At 37.2% G+C, this 22057-nt stretch overlaps 1 long non-coding RNA gene across 1 annotated transcript in view; it reads left to right on the top strand.

Moving 5' to 3' along the window:
• The window catches only part of LOC129392034 (uncharacterized), a 29644-nt gene extending 7834 nt beyond the window's left edge, over window positions 1-21810 (top strand). Inside the window, exons 2-3 of the long non-coding RNA XR_008616984.1 lie at window positions 10597-10679; window positions 21726-21810. This is a non-coding gene — a long non-coding RNA (uncharacterized lncRNA). The remainder of the gene's footprint in view (window positions 1-10596; window positions 10680-21725) is intronic.
• The last annotated feature ends 247 nt before the right edge of the window (window positions 21811-22057 follow it).

The raw sequence follows: 22057 nt of genomic DNA, 5'->3' as shown, positions 1-22057 counted from the left end.
AAAGTGAATCAGTTATACATATACATATATCCACTCTTTTTTAGATTCTATTCCCATATAGGTCATTACAGAGTATTGAGCAGAGTTCCCTGTGCTATACAGTAGGTTCTTATTAGTTATCTATTTTATATATAGTAGTATGTATATGTCAATCCCAATCTCCCAATTTATCCCTCCTCCCCCTTTCCCCCTTGGTAACCATATTCCAGTGGCTTCTAAACAAAGGTGTTTTTTTTAAGATAATCAAAGGTGAATTCCAGAGGCTACACTATGTTTTTAAGCCCTGAAAGTCTGCAATTATAAGTCTTAAATAGTAATTTATCGCTCTGGTAATAATATTTAAATTGACTTCTCTGTTTTCTGAAATGTAAAAGTACTTGTTCAAGCTTCTTTGTTTCTTCAGTAATTCAGAAGAGACCTTTGGAATTTCCTCCATCCTTTGTTCATAAAGGTATAAAAACTTCTAACGTGGTTGAATTTTTATTAAAATAGTTTGAGAATCTGTTTTTCATTTGAATTAACACAACTGCCCATCAGTAGAAGATTAGATAAATATACTCATATTTATGTATATGATGGAATGCCATGTAGGAGTAGAAATGAATGAAAGTTAGATGTATCATCATAGATAAATCTAACAATGTTCAGTGAAAAAGCAAGTTTTAGAAGATGTATAAAATATTATGATATATTTATGGATACATTCATATATAGAAAAAATATTAAGATGTGCATGGGAATGAAACACACCAACTTGAGGATAAGGATTACTTCTCAGGAGAGGAGAAGAGGAAAGGTGGTGTTTGAAGCAAAAATGACATAAAGTCAAATATAATAGTATGGTGATTACTTGACATTGATTATTTTCTTCATGAATATTTAATTTTTAAGCATACACACACACACACACACACACACACACACACACACACACACACGGTGATTACTTGACATTGATTATTTTCTTCATGAATATTTAATTTTTAAGCATACACACACACACACACACACACACACACACACACACACACACACACACACACACATATACTTAAAGGTGGAACCAATTTACTCTTTTTTTACTCAGACTGGCAAAAACCGATCATTGAAGCATTCAATAAATGAAAGATATTAATTCAGTAATAATTGTTCCCATCTCAGATAGTCATGTTTTAATAATGTTACTTTCACAAATAGCACACAATTTTAAATGATGTTTGACTATTTGTAACCAGGACAGAGAACATAAACAAAATTTCTACTATTTAACAAAGACCTAGTCCTGATAATCAAGGAAATTCAGAGACACAAGTCAAGATTTCTGAGGGAATTTGTAGCTGTGGCAATCTTGAATTAAATGGCAGTTTGGGAAGTGTTTCTAATTTATTTTATTAGTAACAAGAGAAGGAGGAGTGCTTTGTCAAGTATATTAAATAGGAAGACAGCGTATAACACCTGTCACATTGTGGGTACCCAAATGTTTACTGTCAACATTTTATATCTCTATCCCTCTCCTTCAACTTTGCTTGAAAAAATTGTGACTTTATATACATATGTGTATATATTGTGTGCATCATATTTATGCATGTATGTTTGTGTATATATATATAACATTAGCATCCATTTATATACATACATGTAAATATTTATTATCTTTGTGGTTAAATGGAATAAAACACATGACTGCCTATAGCGCATTTATTACATTTTTTTCCTTTACTCCCAAAGCTCTTCAGAAGCCAATTCAGTCATTTGTTGAATCCTTGCAAGAGTAGATCCGCACATCTAATTCACAAGCACTCTTCTCCTTTTGTTCCTTGTCCTTTATAGGCAACCTAGTGGGATTAAACCTACTTTGGCCAGCCTGGGATTAGACTTTTCATGTCCATACGTAGCCTTTTTAAAAAAATTGAGGTATAGTTAATTTACAACATTATATTAGTTTCAGGTGTACAACAGAGTGATTCACATTTTTAAAGTTATATTCCACTTATAGTTATTAAAATGTTGGCTGTAGTCACATATAATCTTTTATTGGGTTGGCCAAAAGCTTCCTTCATTTTTTTCTGTAAGATACTCTAGTAGCACTTAGTTGTCTTTAACTTCATTCGAAACAATTTTGTTAGATTGTATGTGACAGCTGTCATATCAGTGTGCATTAGAAAAAAAGACATTAAAACTGGTGAATTTTTGTGTAGTTATTTTAATATTGAAGATGAAAGAAAACATTTTTGGCATTTTATGCTTTATTACTTCAAGAAAGGTAAAAACGCAACTGAAACGCAAAAAAAGATTTGTGTAGTGTATGGAGAAGGTGCTGTGACTGATTGAATATGTCAAAAGTGGTTTGCAAAGTTTCGTGCTGGAGACTTCTCACTGGACTATGCTCCACGGTTGGGTAGGCCAGTTTAAGTTGATAAAATCAAATCAAGACGTTAATTGAGAACAATCAACGTTATACCACATGGGAGATATTTTGACATACTCAAAATATCCAAATCAAGCATTGAAAATCATTTGCACCAGCTTTGTTATGTTAATTGCTTTGATGTTTGGGTCCCACATAAGTTAAGCGAAAAAAACCTTCTTGACTGTATTTCTGCATGAGATCCTCTACTTAAACGTCCATTTTTAAAACAAATTGTGATGGGTAATGAAAAGTGGATACTGTACAATAATGTGGAATGGGGCAAGCAAAATGAACCACCACCAACCACACCAAAGACCAGTCTTCATCCAAAGGTGATGTTGTGTATATGGTGGGACTGGAAGGGAGTCCTCTATTATGAGCTCCTTCCGGAAAACCAAACAATTAATTCCAACAAGTACTGCTCCCAATTAGACCAACTGAAAGCAGCACTCAGTGAAAAGCATCCAGAATTAGTCAACAGAAAACGCATAATCTTCCATCAGGATAACGCAAGACCGCATGTTTCTTTGATGACCAGACAAAAACTGTTACAGCTTGGCTGGGAAGTTCTGATTCATCCGCCATATTCACCAGGCATTGCACCTTCAGATTTCCATTTATTTCGGTCTTTACAAAATTCTCTAAATGGAACAAATTTCAATTCCCTGGAAGACTGTAAAAGGTACCTGGAACAGTTCTTTGCTCAAAAAGATAAAAAGTTTTGGGAAGATGGAATTATGAAGTTGCCTGAACAATGGCAGAAGGTCGTGGAACAAAACGGTGAATACGTTGTTCAATAAAGTTCTTGGTGAAAATGAAAAATGTGTCTTTTATTTTTACTTAAAAACCGAAGGCACTTTTTGGCCAACCCAATATATATTAATTGGGTTGTATATAGAAATACTTCTGGCTGTATTAATAAACAAAATAAAGAGAAGGTACATAAACTCACAGGTTAAAATCAGAACATTTCTCCAAATCCAGGAATATGGAATGCACATAACAACAGCGCCAATTTATATGCTATGTTGCTATTCATAAATCTTATTCTAAAATACAGAGGAAAAAAATACATGGCAAAATACTTTAAATGCTTCAGTGGATCTGATCCACTGGCAAAATGCTTCAGATCCACTGAAGCATTTAAAATATTTTGCCATATGTCATTATTTTAAATCAATACCTGATCTTTATAATCTGTAGGGTTACTGAGGGATCCAACTTACCATTTATTTTTTCCCCTATGTTTTAAAAGTTCACCAAAAAAACTTAATTTCTAATAGTTTTTAATTATAAAGCATGGTACCATATTAATTTCACATGAGGCATTTGCTTTATTTTAATCTTATTTATGTGAACTTTAGAAGCTGAATTATTGATTACAATCCTTCTATTAATAAATTGTATTAAGAAAAAATGGGAATATGACTAAAAAACTGGCTTGCTTTTCTTAAACTTATGGTCATTGTGTATTTATATTAATTTTAATTTTTAGGAAATTTAACTTAACAATTTAATTCAATCATTACTAGTTTATTAGTGCCCTGTCTCAAGGATCCCATCCTTCTCCTATAATAAGGAAATTAAATTCCTCTAATTTCACAGAAAATTAAATCATGCCATTTAACAAGAGAGAAAAAACGGTATCAATCATTCTTTTGAATTTTAACACTCTTCCCACTAAGAGCACATTTTAACTAAATTTTAATAACCTTGAGAAGTAAGACAAAACTTCAAATATTAGAGTAACTGAAAATTTGTAATAAAATCTGCTATAAAATGGCAGAAATATCTTTGTCCTAAAGAACACTTGAGAAGAGAATTGGTCCAGTACAGTTACTAGTTACTGGCTGTAATATAAATTATACTGTCTAATTTATAATTATATCTCATTAAATCACAATTTTAGAGTCAATACTGTCTTTAAAATATAGTTATATATACAAATCTTGAAATATCTTTGGCCTGTACTCTTTCAGTAGAAATTAAAAAGCAAAATACAAAAGAACCAAAGGGAAAATAAGAATACTATTCATCTTTCACATAAGTTTAAAATTTCAAAGGGGGGTTCCAGTCAGCCTTCCTTTATTCTTTTTTCTTTTTTTTTCAATTGAAGTATAGTTGATTTACAATGTTGTGTTAGTTTCTGGTGTACAGCAAAGTGATTCAGTTATATATATATATATTCTTTCATATTCTTTTCCTTTATGGTTTATTACAGGATATGGAATGTAGTTCCCTGCGCTATACAGTAGGTCCTTGTTGTTTATCTATTTTATATATAGTAGTGTGTTTCTGTTAATCCCAAACTCCTAATTTATGCCTCCACCCCTTTGGTAATCATAAATTTGTTTTCTATGTCTGTGAGTCTGTTTCTGTTTTGTAAATAAGTTCATTTGTATCATTTTTTTAGATTCCACATATAAGTGATATCATATGATATTTGTCTTTGATTTACTTCACTTAGCATGATAATCTCTAGGTCCATCCATGTTGCTGCAAAAGGCATTTTTTCATTCTTTTTTCATTATTTCATTCTTTTTTATTCCTATATATATATATATATATACACCACATCTTCTTTATCCATTCATCTGTCGATGGACATTTAGGTTGCTTCCATGTCTTGGCTACTGTAAATAGTGCTGCGATGAACATTGGAGTGTATGTATCTTTTCGAATTAGAGTTTTCTCTGAATATATGCCCAGGAGTGGGATTGCTGCATCATATGGCAACTCCATTTTTACTTTTTTAAGAAACCTCCGTACTGCACCAACCTTTCTTTATTCTTGAAATGAATTTAAAAACGCAGTATAAAGGATAGGAAATATATATTAACTCATTCCGGGATCCTCTTGCCTTTTTTAAAAAAATACAGATTTAAGTACGAGAGCTCTCAAGTTTTTCTGATTTACTTTGTTCACACTGGTAACCTTCCTGTGATATTTGGCCATGCTAAGAACCAAGAGTAAACTAATAATGTCTGTATCCACAAGTAAGAGTGCTCAGTAAGGGAGCAATAAGTCACAAGTATTCCATTAGAACACTGAGGTATTCTGATGCCATGTAATTCTATTTAGGACTTTCTATTTTGTTTTATTCAGTCTAAAGAAATGAAGCTCAAACACCACAGTTTTCCTATTAATTATAATTTTTAATGCACTGGTTTTCTCTAATGCTCTCAGATTTAAAATATGTATGTAAAGCAATGTTAGCTTTTTAAACTATAAAGTAGAAAATGCTGAAAAACTCCAAAATATTCCAATTTTGTTCTATAACATAAAATTATATTAATAATATAATTAGGTTATATTAGGTAACATAAACTGCATTTTAATCCATTTAAATGCAAATTTCTGAGTGTTCGTTAAAATGTAGAGAAGCTAAAATAGATTTTATGAATATTAAACATCTTAATTCATAAAGAAAATACACTGTAATTCTGGCTTACGTAAAATTAAAATTCAATATTTAAGACTAATTTATATGTTTATCTTTTTGGAGAATGGCTATAGCATATTTTCATACAGACCTCTTGAATTTAACCAGAAAGCCAAGACATTCTCATGCTTATAAAGGTACATAAAATGATAGTTCAAGATGTCCTTTTTATGCTATTCCCAAGGGTGGTTTTACTGATTCATAAACCATACGGCTTATGCATACTGAAGGAAACAACTTTAAGAAATTCGGGGCTTCCCTGGTGGCACAGTGGTTGAGAGTCCGCCTGCAGATGCAGGGGATACGGGTTCGTGCCCTAGGACTTTCTATTTTGTTTTATTCAGTCTAAAGAAATGAAGCTCAAACACCACAGTTTTCCTATTAATTATAATTTTTAATGCACTGGTTTTCTCTAATGCTCTCAGATTTAAAATATGTATGTAAAGCAATGTTAGCTTTTTAAACTATAAAGTAGAAAATGCTGAAAAACTCCAAAATATTCCAATTTTGTTCTATAACATAAAATTATATTAATAATATAATTAGGTTATATTAGGTAACATAAACTGCATTTTAATCCATTTAAATGCAAATTTCTGAGTGTTCGTTAAAATGTAGAGAAGCTAAAATAGATTTTATGAATATTAAACATCTTAATTCATAAAGAAAATACACTGTAATTCTGGCTTACGTAAAATTAAAATTCAATATTTAAGACTAATTTATATGTTTATCTTTTTGGAGAATGGCTATAGCATATTTTCATACAGACCTCTTGAATTTAACCAGAAAGCCAAGACATTCTCATGCTTATAAAGGTACATAAAATGATAGTTCAAGATGTCCTTTTTATGCTATTCCCAAGGGTGGTTTTACTGATTCATAAACCATACGGCTTATGCATACTGAAGGAAACAACTTTAAGAAATTCGGGGCTTCCCTGGTGGCACAGTGGTTGAGAGTCCGCCTGCAGATGCAGGGGATACGGGTTCGTGCCCTGGTCTGGGAAGATCCCATATGCTGCGGAGCGGCTGGGCCTGTGAGCCATGGCCGCTGAGCCTGCGCGTCCGGAGCCTGCGCTCCGCAACGGGAGAGGCCACAACAGTGAGAGGCTCGCATACCGCAAAAAAATTTTTTTAAAAAAGTTCATCTGGAACATTGTCATAAAATACACATACAATGTGGTTGATAAATAGAAATAAATTAATTAATATAAAAAAAAACCAAAAACCAGTATGAGGATAATCACCAAATCAGTTGCAGCTAGAAGACAATTACCAACTCTGTATTGAGGAGAAAAAGACAAACTCAGAATGATACCTGTATTTTACAGCCACAGTAATAAATATGTTTGCTTTAACTGTACAATAAATCTATAAAAGAGAGCTGATATTCAGCCAATATATAAAATAAGGAAATATTTCTGAACAAGCTAGTACATAGTCACTGAGCTAAGCCCTTGCATACCCACCCCCTACTGTACCAGTCACTCCAGCTCTAGGGAGTCCCAGGTGGGCTCCACATTAAAGGGGTGCCTGCCCAGGTGACCATTAACCAGTCTACATACCTGGCCTCCTACCAGCAAACTGCCCCCTTGTGTCATCCCTAGGCCTCTCTGTTCAGAGCAAGCCCAGACCAAGACAAGAAAGACAGATGGTAACATTTGCACCAGACAGGCATATACTAGGTATCCATCTTACCCCAGAGGCTGTGACAGCCTACCACCAGCCAATGCACTCCAAAAGTTACCCTCACATTACCTTCACATTTATTGGTACTGCAGCCTCTGTGGCATACTTTATATATATATATATATATATATATATATATATATATATATAAATTTATTTATTTTAGGCTGTGTTGGGTCCTTGTTGCTGCGCGGGGACTACCCCCAGTTGCGGCGAGCGGGAGCTCTACTTGTTGCGGTGCGCAGGCTTCTCACTGTGGCAGCTCCCTTGTTGCGGGAGCACAGGCTCCAGGCACGCGGGCTTCAGTAGTTGTGGCTCACGGGCTCTAGAGCGCATGGGCTTAGTTGCTCCATGGCATGTGGGATCCTCCCGGACCAGGGCTCGAATCCGTGTCCCCTGCATTGGCAGGTGGATTCCCAACCACTGCACCACCAGGGAAGCCCTCCGTGGCATTCTTTAGTCTACACAGGTTGTTAAATATTTTTTAAATCACTCCTACTATAGAGTCAAGTCATAATGTAATTTGGTTTTTCTCAAATATTCTCCTTTGAGTGACATAAAAAGGTATTGATATATCAGGTAACTCTTTCTATGTAACAAACCACCCTACAAAACTAAGTGGCTTGAAACAACCAATTTATTTGTTTGTGATTCTATGGATTAGCAATTTATACTGGGCTCATCTAGGTGGTTCTTCTGCTGTGCTTTCCTGTGGTTACTTCTGTGGCTGTCGTCAGTCATCTGGCAGTTTGGCTGGGGTTGGATGGTCCAAGATGTCTTCAAGCATATGGCTGGTGGTTGGTTCTGGCTGTTAACTGAGCCTTTCTCTCTCCATGTGGTTTCTTATTTTTGAGTTGGTTAGTCCAGGCTTCTTTACATGATGGTCTCAGGGCATTAGGAAGGCAAGAGCAAAAACTGCAAGACTGCTTTGAAGCAGAGGCTTGGAAGTCCCACAGTGTCACTGGACATGGCCAGCCCAGATTCAAGGGATGGAGAAATAAACTCGACCTCTTGATGGGAGGAGGAGCAAAGTCACATTGCAAAGGGGTGTGCCTTCAAGGATAGGAAGAATTATGGAGTTATCTTTGTACACAATCTACCACAAGGAGGTATGGCACTCACTATCCATTGAGAAAGGAATGTGGTTCTAGCACACCACTTGGCTTTACAAAAAATAACATTTATTTCATCATGAGAATGTAAGTGTTATTTGATTTTAAAATTTGATTTAAAATCATCCTATAGACAAGACATAGAGGATGTAAATATGATTATAGAACAGAAAGTAATATTAACAAACTTGATAGTTTTGTAAAGGATATACTTTGTCAAAAATGCATTAGTAAGATAAAAATACAAGTGACAAGATTCATTCCAGTATTTAGATCCTTTTGGAAATTTTGGTGCACCAATTATTGTCTCTCTTGCCAGCAAGATATATATATATATATATATATATATATATATATATATATAAATTTATTTATTTTAGGCTGTGTTGGGTCCTTGTTGCTGCGCGGGGACTACCCCCAGTTGCGGCGAGCGGGAGCTCTACTTGTTGCGGTGCGCAGGCTTCTCACTGTGGCAGCTCCCTTGTTGCGGGAGCACAGGCTCCAGGCACGCGGGCTTCAGTAGTTGTGGCTCACGGGCTCTAGAGCGCATGGGCTTAGTTGCTCCATGGCATGTGGGATCCTCCCGGACCAGGGCTCGAATCCGTGTCCCCTGCATTGGCAGGTGGATTCCCAACCACTGCACCACCAGGGAAGCCCTCCGTGGCATTCTTTAGTCTACACAGGTTGTTAAATATTTTTTAAATCACTCCTACTATAGAGTCAAGTCATAATGTAATTTGGTTTTTCTCAAATATTCTCCTTTGAGTGACATAAAAAGGTATTGATATATCAGGTAACTCTTTCTATGTAACAAACCACCCTACAAAACTAAGTGGCTTGAAACAACCAATTTATTTGTTTGTGATTCTATGGATTAGCAATTTATACTGGGCTCATCTAGGTGGTTCTTCTGCTGTGCTTTCCTGTGGTTACTTCTGTGGCTGTCGTCAGTCATCTGGCAGTTTGGCTGGGGTTGGATGGTCCAAGATGTCTTCAAGCATATGGCTGGTGGTTGGTTCTGGCTGTTAACTGAGCCTTTCTCTCTCCATGTGGTTTCTTATTTTTGAGTTGGTTAGTCCAGGCTTCTTTACATGATGGTCTCAGGGTTTTCAAGTTGGTTAATCCAGGCTTCTTTACATGATGGTCTCAGGGCATTAGGAAGGCAAGAGCAAAAACTGCAAGACTGCTTTGAAGCAGAGGCTTGGAAGTCCCACAGTGTCACTGGACATGGCCAGCCCAGATTCAAGGGATGGAGAAATAAACTCGACCTCTTGATGGGAGGAGGAGCAAAGTCACATTGCAAAGGGGTGTGCCTTCAAGGATAGGAAGAATTATGGAGTTATCTTTGTACACAATCTACCACAAGGAGGTATGGCACTCACTATCCATTGAGAAAGGAATGTGGTTCTAGCACACCACTTGGCTTTACAAAAAATAACATTTATTTCATCATGAGAATGTAAGTGTTATTTGATTTTAAAATTTGATTTAAAATCATCCTATAGACAAGACATAGAGGATGTAAATATGATTATAGAACAGAAAGTAATATTAACAAACTTGATAGTTTTGTAAAGGATATACTTTGTCAAAAATGCATTAGTAAGATAAAAATACAAGTGACAAGATTCATTCCAGTATTTAGATCCTTTTGGAAATTTTGGTGCACCAATTATTGTCTCTCTTGCCAGCAAGATCTTTTATAAAATAATGCTACCTGGTGTTTGGGAGGATACAGGGAAACAGGTAATATCATACATTACTAGGAAAAGTAATGTATGATAAATTGGTATTACCTTTCTGGAGGGGAATATGACAGCATATCAAAAGCCTTAAAATATGTATCGAATTCCACTTGTGGTAATGGCAAGCTGGGTAATTAGGAATGAACTTCCTACTAAGGATAACTGAAAAAGCTGATGAAATATTTTTTTCTTAAAGTTTCTTAAAGGTATCCATGGGCTAACAAGACAGAGACATATTCCAGGGCCAATATCTAGAAGAGAAGGAGAAAATCCAGAAAGGTAAGATTAACACTCAAGTGTACTTCTGGACCCAGAAGAAACAAATGTGAAATTATTTGAAAAATTAGTTGTTGTTTTGTGACCTCACAGGATTAACAAAGAACAAAAGACAAAGCCCAGGGCTCACGGAAGGTAAAGGTCTGACAAACCACCTCCGCTTTAAACTGGGACTTTGCAGGTCTATACCCTCACGGTAGAAGAAACCAGCCTCTGCAAGGACTTACAGCATGGCTTTGTATCACCTGGGTGGTCCAGGGAACTTCAAGACTCGAATTTGAATTAAATAAAGTGATCCCAGATTGACAGTGATCCCAAGCACCTAAGAGAAACAAATAAAAATCTAGTCTAACGTTGGATATCATCATCTTAGTCCTCAACTTATCACTACAAGTGATATTTTTAAAAACAACAACAGCACTTCCCTGGTGGCGCAGTGGTTGAGAATCCGCCTGCCGATGCAGGGGACGCAGATTCATGCCCCAGTCCAGGAGGATCCCACATACCGCAGAGCGGCTGGGCCCGTGAGCCATGGCCGCTGAGCCTGCGCGTCCGGAGCCTGTGCTCCGCAATGGGAGAGGCCACAACAGTGAGAGGCCCGCATACCACAAAAACAACAACAACAGCAACAAAAACTAATGGAGGAAAGAAAAGTAGAATGACTTTTTAAAAGATAGCAGAAGGCGAGAAAGGAAAAGGAAAATCTTAGAACATGCAGGACAAATAGAAAGCATAAAATAAGATGATAGCTTTGAACAAAAATATCAATAAGTCCATTAACTGTAAATGGAATAAATCTTCCAGTTTAAAATATAATAAAATCCAGAGAATTCCCTGGCTGTCCAGTGGTTAGGGCTCTGCGCTTTCACTGCTGAAGCCCTGGGTTCAATCCCTGGTGGGGGAAGTAAGATCCCACATTCCTCGGCACGGCCAAAAAAAAAAAGGAAGAGCCCACCAAGTGTCAAGCACAATGCATGAAAAAGAACCTACCTAAACTCACATTGTACAATTTCAGAGCACCCAGGGTAGAGGCATGACTAAATGCTTCCAGAAAGGAAAACCAGGTTTTCTACAAAAAATCAAAATGGCATCAAAACTTCTCAGGAATAACACTAGATGCTAGAAAATAATAGGGTAATGCCTTAAAAGTTCTGAGGGAAAGCATTTTTGACCTTGGTGTCCATATTCAGCCAAACTGCCAATCAAGGGGAAAAGAAAAATAATCTTAGACATGCAAGAAATTGAATTTCAGTAAAAGTGGTACAATGACCACACATGTTTATTCCCTCTTCCTCCCCAAACCACACAAAAATGGTAGTAAAGTAACAAGGCAATAACTAGGTCCCTTCATGATTATTAAGCACCCCCCTTTCACTTTTAAAAGTATCTCGGTTCAAACGAAAATTATATGGTCACCTCATTACTAATCTGCAAGGAAAAAGTGTACTAGTGATTTCAACAGGTTTGGGGGAGGTGGAAAGCAAATAGAAAAGTGGTAACTCATTTAGCAGCGTAAAACTTATAACTTAAGTGTCTGTGGAGGGGAATGAACATAGAAGTCAATTTTCCCTTAAAAACCCATGAAGCTTTATTTCCTGGAGAAAGCAGAGAATAAAGTATCTTGACTCAGGAATACAGAATTCAAGAATTCAGTGAGGTATAGGAAAACAAATGGATTAAGTGAATAAATTTGCACAATGGACAGTAGGCCTCCTGCCCCTTTCCCTTGCTTTGTACCCAAAATACCAGCAGCCAGACATGCTCTCTTGCTTTGTATATTTCTATAAAAATTAGATATTTGTTCCTCTGTGACCCAAAAAAAGGTAAAAAGAGATAGTGACTGAACGTTGTCATAGGCCATCATTTCTGCCTTGAATAGAACAATGAAAAGAGTGGACACCCTTCTCATCTTGCTTCAGTTGTACATTCATACCCAGAGACTTGGCCACCAGGCTCAGTCAATTTCTTCATTGCCTGCACCAATTTGAAAAGGACCCAAAACTTTTCAGAAAACTGCAGAATTCCACCTACAGAGCCCTGTATTTGATAAGGAATAAAGGAGTGCCACTCTGACCAGTCTCTGTCTCTTGCTGTCATGATTTCCAACCCATGTAGAGAATCAAGAGTATTGTATAGCCTTCCCTTCCCTGGCCCTGGAAAAAAAGGAGATTTCCCTAATTTTTGCCCTCCCTAGAACACTAGAACTAGATCATTAGGTTATGTTTAATTATTTGTTTACATATCTGTCTCCATCAGTAACTCCAAAATGCATATGGATGAGAATGGTGTATTATTTGGTTGTTGTACCCTCAAGGTGAGTTGAGTGCCTGGGAGCTTTATTGAATAAATGAGTCCAGGAGATTACAGACAATGACTAATTTGCCCATGAGAATATCAATAAGTATTGAAATCCTTCTGAAATCTTTCTTTTCTTTCTTTTTTTTTTTTGCGGTACGCGGGCCTCTCACTGTTGTGGCCTCTCCCGTTGCGGAGCACAGGCTCCGGACACGCAGGCTCAGCGGCCATGGCTCACGGGCCCAGCCGCTCCGCGGCATGTGGGATCCTCCCGGACCGGGGCACGAACCTGTGTCCCCTGCATCGGCAGGCGGACCCTCAACCACTGCGCCACCAGGGAAGCCCTGAAATCTTTCTTTTTAAAAGCATCGAATATTATTCACATTACTCAAAGACATGCATATGAACTACGCAACACTCCTGCATTAGGGTTTTCAGACGCTCTGATGACACTGTGCATGTCTGAGCACAAGTACCCGCTATGCCTCCGGCCAACAGGTATTTCCGTAGATGGCCAGATTTTCTCTTTTCATCAATTAAATTATGAAAAGTCCATCTATCTCCCATATCAATTCCCCATTAAAACAAAATAAATTTTAAAATTAGTAACATTATAATTAGATGACCTCAGATGAAAGTGTTATCTCCTTATAAGATCTAAATAATGTTTTATATATCTCAGCTCCACAGCAAATTAATAAAAGCCTCTCCCAGAATTTTGTACTTTAACAACTAGTGTAATTTTAAATCACTCATTTTGTACTTTATCAACTAGTGTAATTTTAAATAACTCATAAGTTAGCTTGAAATACTGTCAACTATAAATTAATAATAACTTTGTATCATGTTTAGGATAATCTTTACATTTCCCATTTTAAAATCTCTATACAATTTTCAGTATAAAATTATTTGTCTGAGATTGAATACAAAAAGAACAACCTGCCAAGTTCTAAGAAATATTTTTAGCCATAATGAAATACAGGCTACATAAACTACTAGTGAGATAATAGTTATTTAATTGGCGATAATGTAAAAGTATAATATCTTCAGTGTTCAAGATCTAGTGGATCCCCATGTTATCTTCAGTCAGACTCTTTACCTCTAACAAAACAAATATAAAATATCAATATATGACATACCTTTAAAAGCAGTTTCCTTTTACATCTTTACCTACAGTGGAAATGAACAAAACCTGGGCCTTCCCATGTAGTGCTCAGAGCAGGTAATAAACTCTGCAGTATATATATCACAAGTAGGAGGTTTTTGAGAGTCTAGAAGTTTGATCACATATGTCATGATTAAAGATCTTGGATCAGGAGTCAGGTGGGATTCAAATCCTGACTTTCCTAGCTCCTAATTGAATAAACTCTCTGGGACTTAGTTTCCTCAAATGCAAAGGGGAACAATACTAATACCTAGCCAGATAGGCTTGTTAAGATTAAATAACTTAGAACATAAAAAACACTCAGCATAATGCTTGGTACTAAAAAGTTCTCAGTGAATGTTAGCTACTGATATTATTAATTGTAAAACATAGATTGCTTGATAGCAGTTTGGCCTCCAAGTGCTTGGCTGTGCTTAGTGATGAGCAATAATGTGACTATGAAATAGCTCAATATGTGTTTAAGAAATAAAAATTAACATTTACAGAGCTAAGCCAGCACTGTATTGAACAGTTATATGTGTCGTCTTTTTTTTTTTTTTTTTGTGGTACTCGGGCCTCTCACTGTTGTGGCCTCTCCCGTTGCGGAGCACTGTTAAGATTAAATAACTTAGAACATAAAAAACACTCAGCATAATGCTTGGTACTAAAAAGTTCTCAGTGAATGTTAGCTACTGATATTATTAATTGTAAAACATAGATTGCTTGATAGCAGTTTGGCCTCCAAGTGCTTGGCTGTGCTTAGTGATGAGCAATAATGTGACTATGAAATAGCTCAATATGTGTTTAAGAAATAAAAATTAACATTTACAGAGCTAAGCCAGCACTGTATTGAACAGTTATATGTGTCGTCTTTTTTTTTTTTTTTTGTGGTACTCGGGCCTCTCACTGTTGTGGCCTCTCCCGTTGCGGAGCACAGGCTCCGGACGCGCAGGCTCAGTGGCCATGGCTCACGGGCCCAGCCGCTCTGCGGCATGTGGGATCTTCCCAGACCGGGGCACGAACCCGTGTCCCCCGTATCGGCAGGCGGATTCTCAACCACTGCGCCACCAGGGAAGCCCTATATGTGTCGTCTTTAATTTTCATAATAACTCTAAGAAAAGTAAGTATTATTATCCCATTCTTACGGTTAAGAAAACTGAGGCCCAGAGAGATTAAATAATTTACCCCAACTCACCCAGATAGTAAATGGCAGAGCTGGGATTTGAAGCAGAGCCAGCACTCTGTTTCCACTCTGCAGAACTGGATGCTTTCCACCTCTGGGCTGTACAGTTATAGTGCCAAGCATATTTGTTTCCTGTGAAATGACTATAAGCCAAACAGTGGACCTGCCACTGGAACAAATGAAGTGCCATTTGTTAGCACTACCCAAAAAGGAAGTTCAGGGCTTCCCTGGTGGCGCAGTGGTTGAGAGTCCGCCTGCCGAGGCAGGGGACACGGGTTCGTTCCCCGGTCCGGGAAGATCCCACATGCCGCAGAGCGGCTGGGCCCGTGAGCCGTGGCCGCTGAGCCTGCGCGTCCGGAGCCTGTGCTCCGCAATGGGAGAGGCCACAACAGTGAGAGGCCCATGCACCGCAAAAAAAAAAAAAAAAAAAAAAAGGAAGTTCATTAGTTCATTTTAAATTACCATATTAGGTTATCACAAACGCTGTATCATTTAATTTTCAAAATAGGTATTTTCCATGCCTGTTTGCTTTTTAACTCATTATAAAACAGAAAACTTATCCTATAGTAGGCATAAAATAAATGTATTTTTCATTGACTTGAATTTCCTTTAATCACCTCTAAAAGGAAGGTGCAGAATGAACACTACCAAAAGGATAAAATCTCCTCTTAATGATTACATATTTACTAAAAGAATGTTGGTAACTAAAGAGTTTCATAAGGGTCATGTTAAGAGTAAAGAAGGTACACTCTTACAGCTAAGGCAGTAAGGTTATTCTACCTGTCAATTGTAATGTGATCCTACTGGTCATCTCCCTTTCTCAGAGAGACAGGACATATGTATGCATATATATATTTGTGGATTTTTTTTTTTTTTTTTTTTTTTTTTTTTTTTTTTTTTTTGCGGTACGCGGGCCTCTCACTGTTGTGGCCTCTCCCGTTGCGGAGCACAGGCTCCGGACGCGCAGGCTCAGTGGCCATGGCTCACGGGCCCAGCCGCTCCGCGGCATGTGGGATCTTCCAGGACCGGGGCACGAACCCGTGGCCCCTGCATCGGCAGGCGGACTCTCAACCACTGCGCCACCAGGGAAGCCCCACCAAATTAATTTTTGACACTCTCGGGCCATGTTGTCCCCCATTTCTCCCTGAAACATGAGTGTTTAAGCATTCTCATCCTAAAATAAAAATCTCTTAACCCCACCTTCCACACTATCACCCCCTATCTCTCTCTGCCTTTGCAGTAACTCTTTAAAGAGTTGTCTACCTTCTGTCTCCAATTTCTCCTCATTCTCTCTTGAACCCACTCCCATCAGGTTCTCAGCACTATTACCCCACCGATAGCCTTCACAGCACTAAATCAGTGGTCGATTCTCTATCTTCATCTTTAGCCTATCAACAGCATTTGACAAGACAGTTGTCTTCTTGAAATATTTTCTTCACTTGTCTTCCAGAACAGAGTATTCTCCTAGCCCTCCTCCTTTCTCTCTGGCTGCTCTTTCTCAGTCTTCTTTACTGGTTTCCCCTCATCTCCCCTGCCTCTAAACGTTAGACAATACCAGGACTCAGGGTGCCATACTCTCTCCTTGGTTATCTCTTCCGGTCTCATGGCTTTAAATACCATCTATAGGCCCATGACTCCCAAATCCCTTGCCTGAGTTTTCCTCTGAACTCCAGATCCCTATTTCAAGTTGCCCACTTCACATCTCTACTTAGATGTCTGGTTAGCATCTGAAACTTAACAAGAACAAACCTGACCTCTGATATCTACCCCATTCCAAACCTGCTTTTCTCACAGTTTTTCCCCTCTCAATACATGGCAACTCCATTCTTCTAGATGCTCAAGCCAAAAATCTTGACATTATCCTTGACTACTCTCTTTCTTTTACACCCCACTCACAACCCAGCAGTAAATCCTGTCAGCATTTCAAAATACATCCAGAATCCAATCGCTACATACCTCCTCCGTCCTGGTACGAGCCACTCTCAAATGTTGTCTGTATTATTGCCTAGCTGTCCTCCCTGCTTTCACCCTTGTTCCCTACAAACTATTCTCAACACGTCAGCCAGAATGAGACTGCTAAAATCTAAGCTAGATCATATCACACTCTGTTTAAAACCATCCAATGACTTATCAGAGGAAAAGCCAAAGTCCTTATAATTTCCCACAAGATCATATGTGATCTGACTCCTGTTAACTCTTAGAATTCATCTCCTACCACCCTCTTCCTCATTCACTCTATTCCAAACACACTGGCCTACTCTCAACGTCCTAACCTTGTCAGATACACTGCCTTCCTGGGGACTTTGCTCATGCTGCTTCCTTTGCCTAGACTGCTCTTCCCCCAAAGACCATCATGACTCCTTCCTCACTTCTTCGGATCTCTACGCAAATGTCACCTTCAAGGCCTCCCCAACTCACCACATGTAAAACTGCAGCCTCCCTACCACTCACATACCCATACTGTTTTCCTCCCCTGCATTATTTTTCCACTTATCGCCATCTAACATAATTTGTTTATCTAGCTTACTGTTTTCTCCTCTTGTTTATCATGAGTTCCACAGAGCAGGACTTTTTGCCTGTTTCCTTCAATACTACATCCCTAGCACCTAGATGAATGTCAGGCACTCAATAAGTATTTGTAGAATGAATGAATAAATTTCTCTCTACCCACTTGTATCCTTACCTCCTATGTTCTAAACTCTGAGAATAAAATGTTGGCTCCTATTCAAGGACCCTTTCCCTCTCTTGAGCTATTTGTCCCATTCCCTCTCAATCACTAATCTCCTTTCCCTACAACATATCCAGCATCTCTCTCTCTGCCTCTGATGGCTACTTCTCCACAAATCTCTCCTATCCTTCAAAAAATAATAAAAATAAAATTTAAAGAGACTTGCTTAGTTGTCTTCTCCTTCTTATCTAAACTTCCCAAATCAGTAAACCACATTCATAGTACCCACATCCTCACTTCCCATTCATTCAATAGCCTTATGCAATCTGACTTAACCCTTTACCACCCTACTGAAACTGCTTTCACTGAGATGCCCAGAAATCTCCCAAATGAGTAGATCCAGTGGATTTTTTCAATATTTATGTTACTGGTCCTTCTTTTTAAACTTGATATTTTCCACCCTTGGCTTTTGTGACAACATTAAATGTCAGAAAACATGTATTGATCTGTTAGTATGTTCCAGACACTGTGCTAGGCATTGACTATAAAATAATAGATAATATACTTTTGTCCCTGTCTTCATGAAGCTTACAGTCTAGTGGGAACAGACTGTAAAGTTGTTGTAAAAGCAAATACCAGCAAAACCAAAAAAGTTTCAAATGTTAGAGTCACATCTAAACTAACACCTACAGAATAAGTAGGAGATATTCAAGTGAAGGAGCTGGGATGGGTCTCCCAGACAGAGAGAATAGTTTATACAAGGATTGGAGGAATGAAAAACCATGGTTTGGGGTTTTTTTTTTTTTAAAGACTGAAAGAAGTTCAGTTGGCCTGGAGCACAGAATGGAAGGAGAGTTCAAGATGATGAGGCTAGAGAGGTAGGCTAGACCATGCGGAGCCCTATAGACCATGGAAAGGAGCCAATATTCCATCTTAACCCTTGGAATAGCATCAGGTATTAATATGGATATGAAAATTCTAAATGAAGTGATAGCAAATCAAATTCATCTATATACTTAGAAGAGCAACAAAAACCATGTTTCTATGAATAAATCCAACAAAAGTTACATAAGACCTTTATAGAGAATATATAAAACTTTATTAAAAGACATTAAAGAGAATCTAAAAAATGAAGACATATATAATATTCATGGAACAGAAAATGTAACATCATAAATACATCACTTCTCCCCCAAATTAATCTATAAATTAAATACAATTGCAATCAAAATTCCAAAAGGGGTATGTGAGTGTGTGTATGCACATGTGCATATTTGTGTATGTATCCAAATAAGCTGATTCTAAAATTTATATAGAAGAGCAAAGGTCCAAGAATAGCATTGACATTATTGAAGATGAAGAAAGTAAAACCAGATATCAAGATGTATTCTAAGGTGATAGCAATTAAAACGTGGTAATGATGCACAATAGACAACAACCAATGTAATAGAATAAAGAGACCAGAAACACATCCATATACAGATGGAAATTGAATATATTACAGAGGTAAGCATTTCAAATTGTGGGAAAAGGATGAAACCAGTCAATAAATGGTGATAAAACAACTGACCATATAGAAAAATATGAAACTGGACACCTAATTTCATAACATACACAAACATCAATTACAGATGAATTAAAGAAAGAAATGTAAAATACAAAATTTTTAAAATAAGATATAGATTAACATTTTTATATCCCAGGGTAAGGAAGAATTTTCAAGATGTTAAAAGCATATCCAGGGCTTCCCTGGTGGCGCAGTGGTTGCGCGTCCGCCTGCCGATGCAGGGGAACCGGGTTCGCGCCCCGCTCTGGGAAGATCCCACATGCCGCGGAGCGGCTGGGCCCGTGAGCCATGGCCGCTGGGCCTGCGCGTCCGGAGCCTGTGCTCCGCGACGGGAGAGGCCACAGCAGAGGGAGGCCCGCATACCACAAAAAAAAAAAAAAAAAAAAAGCATATCCATAAAAGATGGACAAATATGACTACATTAAAATTTAAATTTTCTGCACAATGACAAAAAAACTAAAAATGAATTTAGAATAAGCAAAAAGCTGGGGAAAAACATTTGCAGTGCATATAACCAACATGGGATTAGCATCCAGAATTTAGAAAGAATACCTACAAGCCATTAAGAAAAAGATGACCAATTCAAGCTGAAAAGTAGTCAAAAAACATAATGTAGGTAATTCACATAACATAGGTATTTCATATCCAAATGGCCAACAAATATATGAAAAAATATTCAGACTCACTCGTAATGAGGAATATAAGTAAATTAAATCAAACTATATTAAAACAACAGGACCATATTTCTGACCCATGGGTTTGGAAAATATGTAAACATTAGAAGACTACAGTATCAAGTAACAGGAAGGAAATACACTTCTAGTAGAATACTAAATTGGTACAACCACTTTGGAGAACAATTTGGAATATGTAATTAAAGTTAAATGTCTGCATGCCCTACAGTCAAGCAACTTAACTGCAAATAATATACAAGGAGATGTATACAAGACTATTCATTCCCGCATTTTTTGTACTAGCAGCAAAACAAAATTTTTTTAAAAACCTAAATTCTCTCATCATCAGGAGAATTCATAAGTAAATTGAATTATATTCATTAAATAGAAGCTGTACACTGACTAAAATGATTTAACTACAGCTATATGCATCAACATCAACAAATCTCAGAAATAGAAGGTTTGGAAAAAGTAAAAAATATGCAGTATGCCACCACTTAAATAATGTCTTAAAACATGAGAAACAATATCATATTTTAAGAATATGTCTGTAGTAAAATATACACAGAGATAAAAATTTGTATGGGAATGATAAATTCAGGATAGTAGTTACTGCTGGCAGAAGAGAAGGAAATGGGTTTAAAGACACTGAAAAATTCAGTTGTTTGTAATGTTTTATTTATTTGAAAAAATCTGAACCAAATATGACAAACTTAAATATGACAAACCCAGTGATGGTGTGTTTGTTTGTGATATAATTCTCTTTATTGGTCTGTATGCTTTCTTGAATGAAATAGTTCATAACAAGTTAGCTTTATCCCAGGAATGTCTAAGGTCAGAAAACCTACTACTATCATACATTATATAAATAGGTCAAGTGAAAAAAGCAGTATAGTTTGATAAAATTCAGCTCTCTTTCCTGATAAAAGATACTTTTCTTCAATGTTTTCCTATGTGTTCCTATCATAACTTTAGCCACACTGCAACTGCACTCTCCTCAGCCCCATACATTCTGCAAGAGTGGGCACCAGAACCATCCTGTTTACCACTTAATCCTCACTGGCTACTAGATGCCTGGCAAAAAGCATCAATCCATATCTGATTGATAGGTAACTTGATTGGATTATTGATGGATTGACTAACAGTACAAAGTATATAATCTTACAAAAAAACAACAGATACATGCATAAATATAAAATAGATATAAAATTATATCAGTGGGTTAATATTAATGTATGAATGTAGCATCACCACCATTGCTACATGGATTATAGTGACCTTGGGCAGGTTACTTAGCCTCACTATTCAACAATTTCCTCATCTGTGAAATCAGGAAAATAATAAACTTTGCCTCTAAAGTCTTGTGAAAATTAAAGGATATAATATATGTGAGTACTTATAAGGGTGCTAGCAAACAGATGATTATGGGCTATTATTCATGTTTCCATAAAGTTTCCATAGTTGTCATTTTCATAATGAAAAAGGTTTTTGTTTTGTTTTGTTTTTTTGGCTGCCCAGCATGCAGGATCCTAGTTCCCCAACCAGGGATCGAACCCACGCCCCCTGCAGTGGAAGCACGGAGTCTTAACCACTGGACCACCAGGGAAGTCCCGAAAAAGGTTTTAAAGTAAATAAAACTTAATTTTAAAACGTATATACATATGTAAGAGCTGACCTTTCAAGAATCTTCAATGCCTCTTTTTCAGAAATATGTATACCTATTAAGAGTATTGATAATTTCTGAAGTATCAATCACTCCTTTAAAAGAATAAAGAAAATAAGCATCAACTGGAAGGTCTGAAAAGATGCAGAAGCAAATAGTCAAGCAGTATTTAGCACATTATCACAAC

Source organism: Physeter macrocephalus, chromosome 4 (genome assembly GCF_002837175.3).
Source record: "Physeter macrocephalus isolate SW-GA chromosome 4, ASM283717v5, whole genome shotgun sequence".
Lineage (NCBI taxonomy): Eukaryota > Metazoa > Chordata > Mammalia > Artiodactyla > Physeteridae > Physeter > Physeter macrocephalus.
The sequence above is the reverse complement of the archived record's forward strand: the minus strand, read 5'-3'. Positions and strand labels throughout refer to the sequence as shown.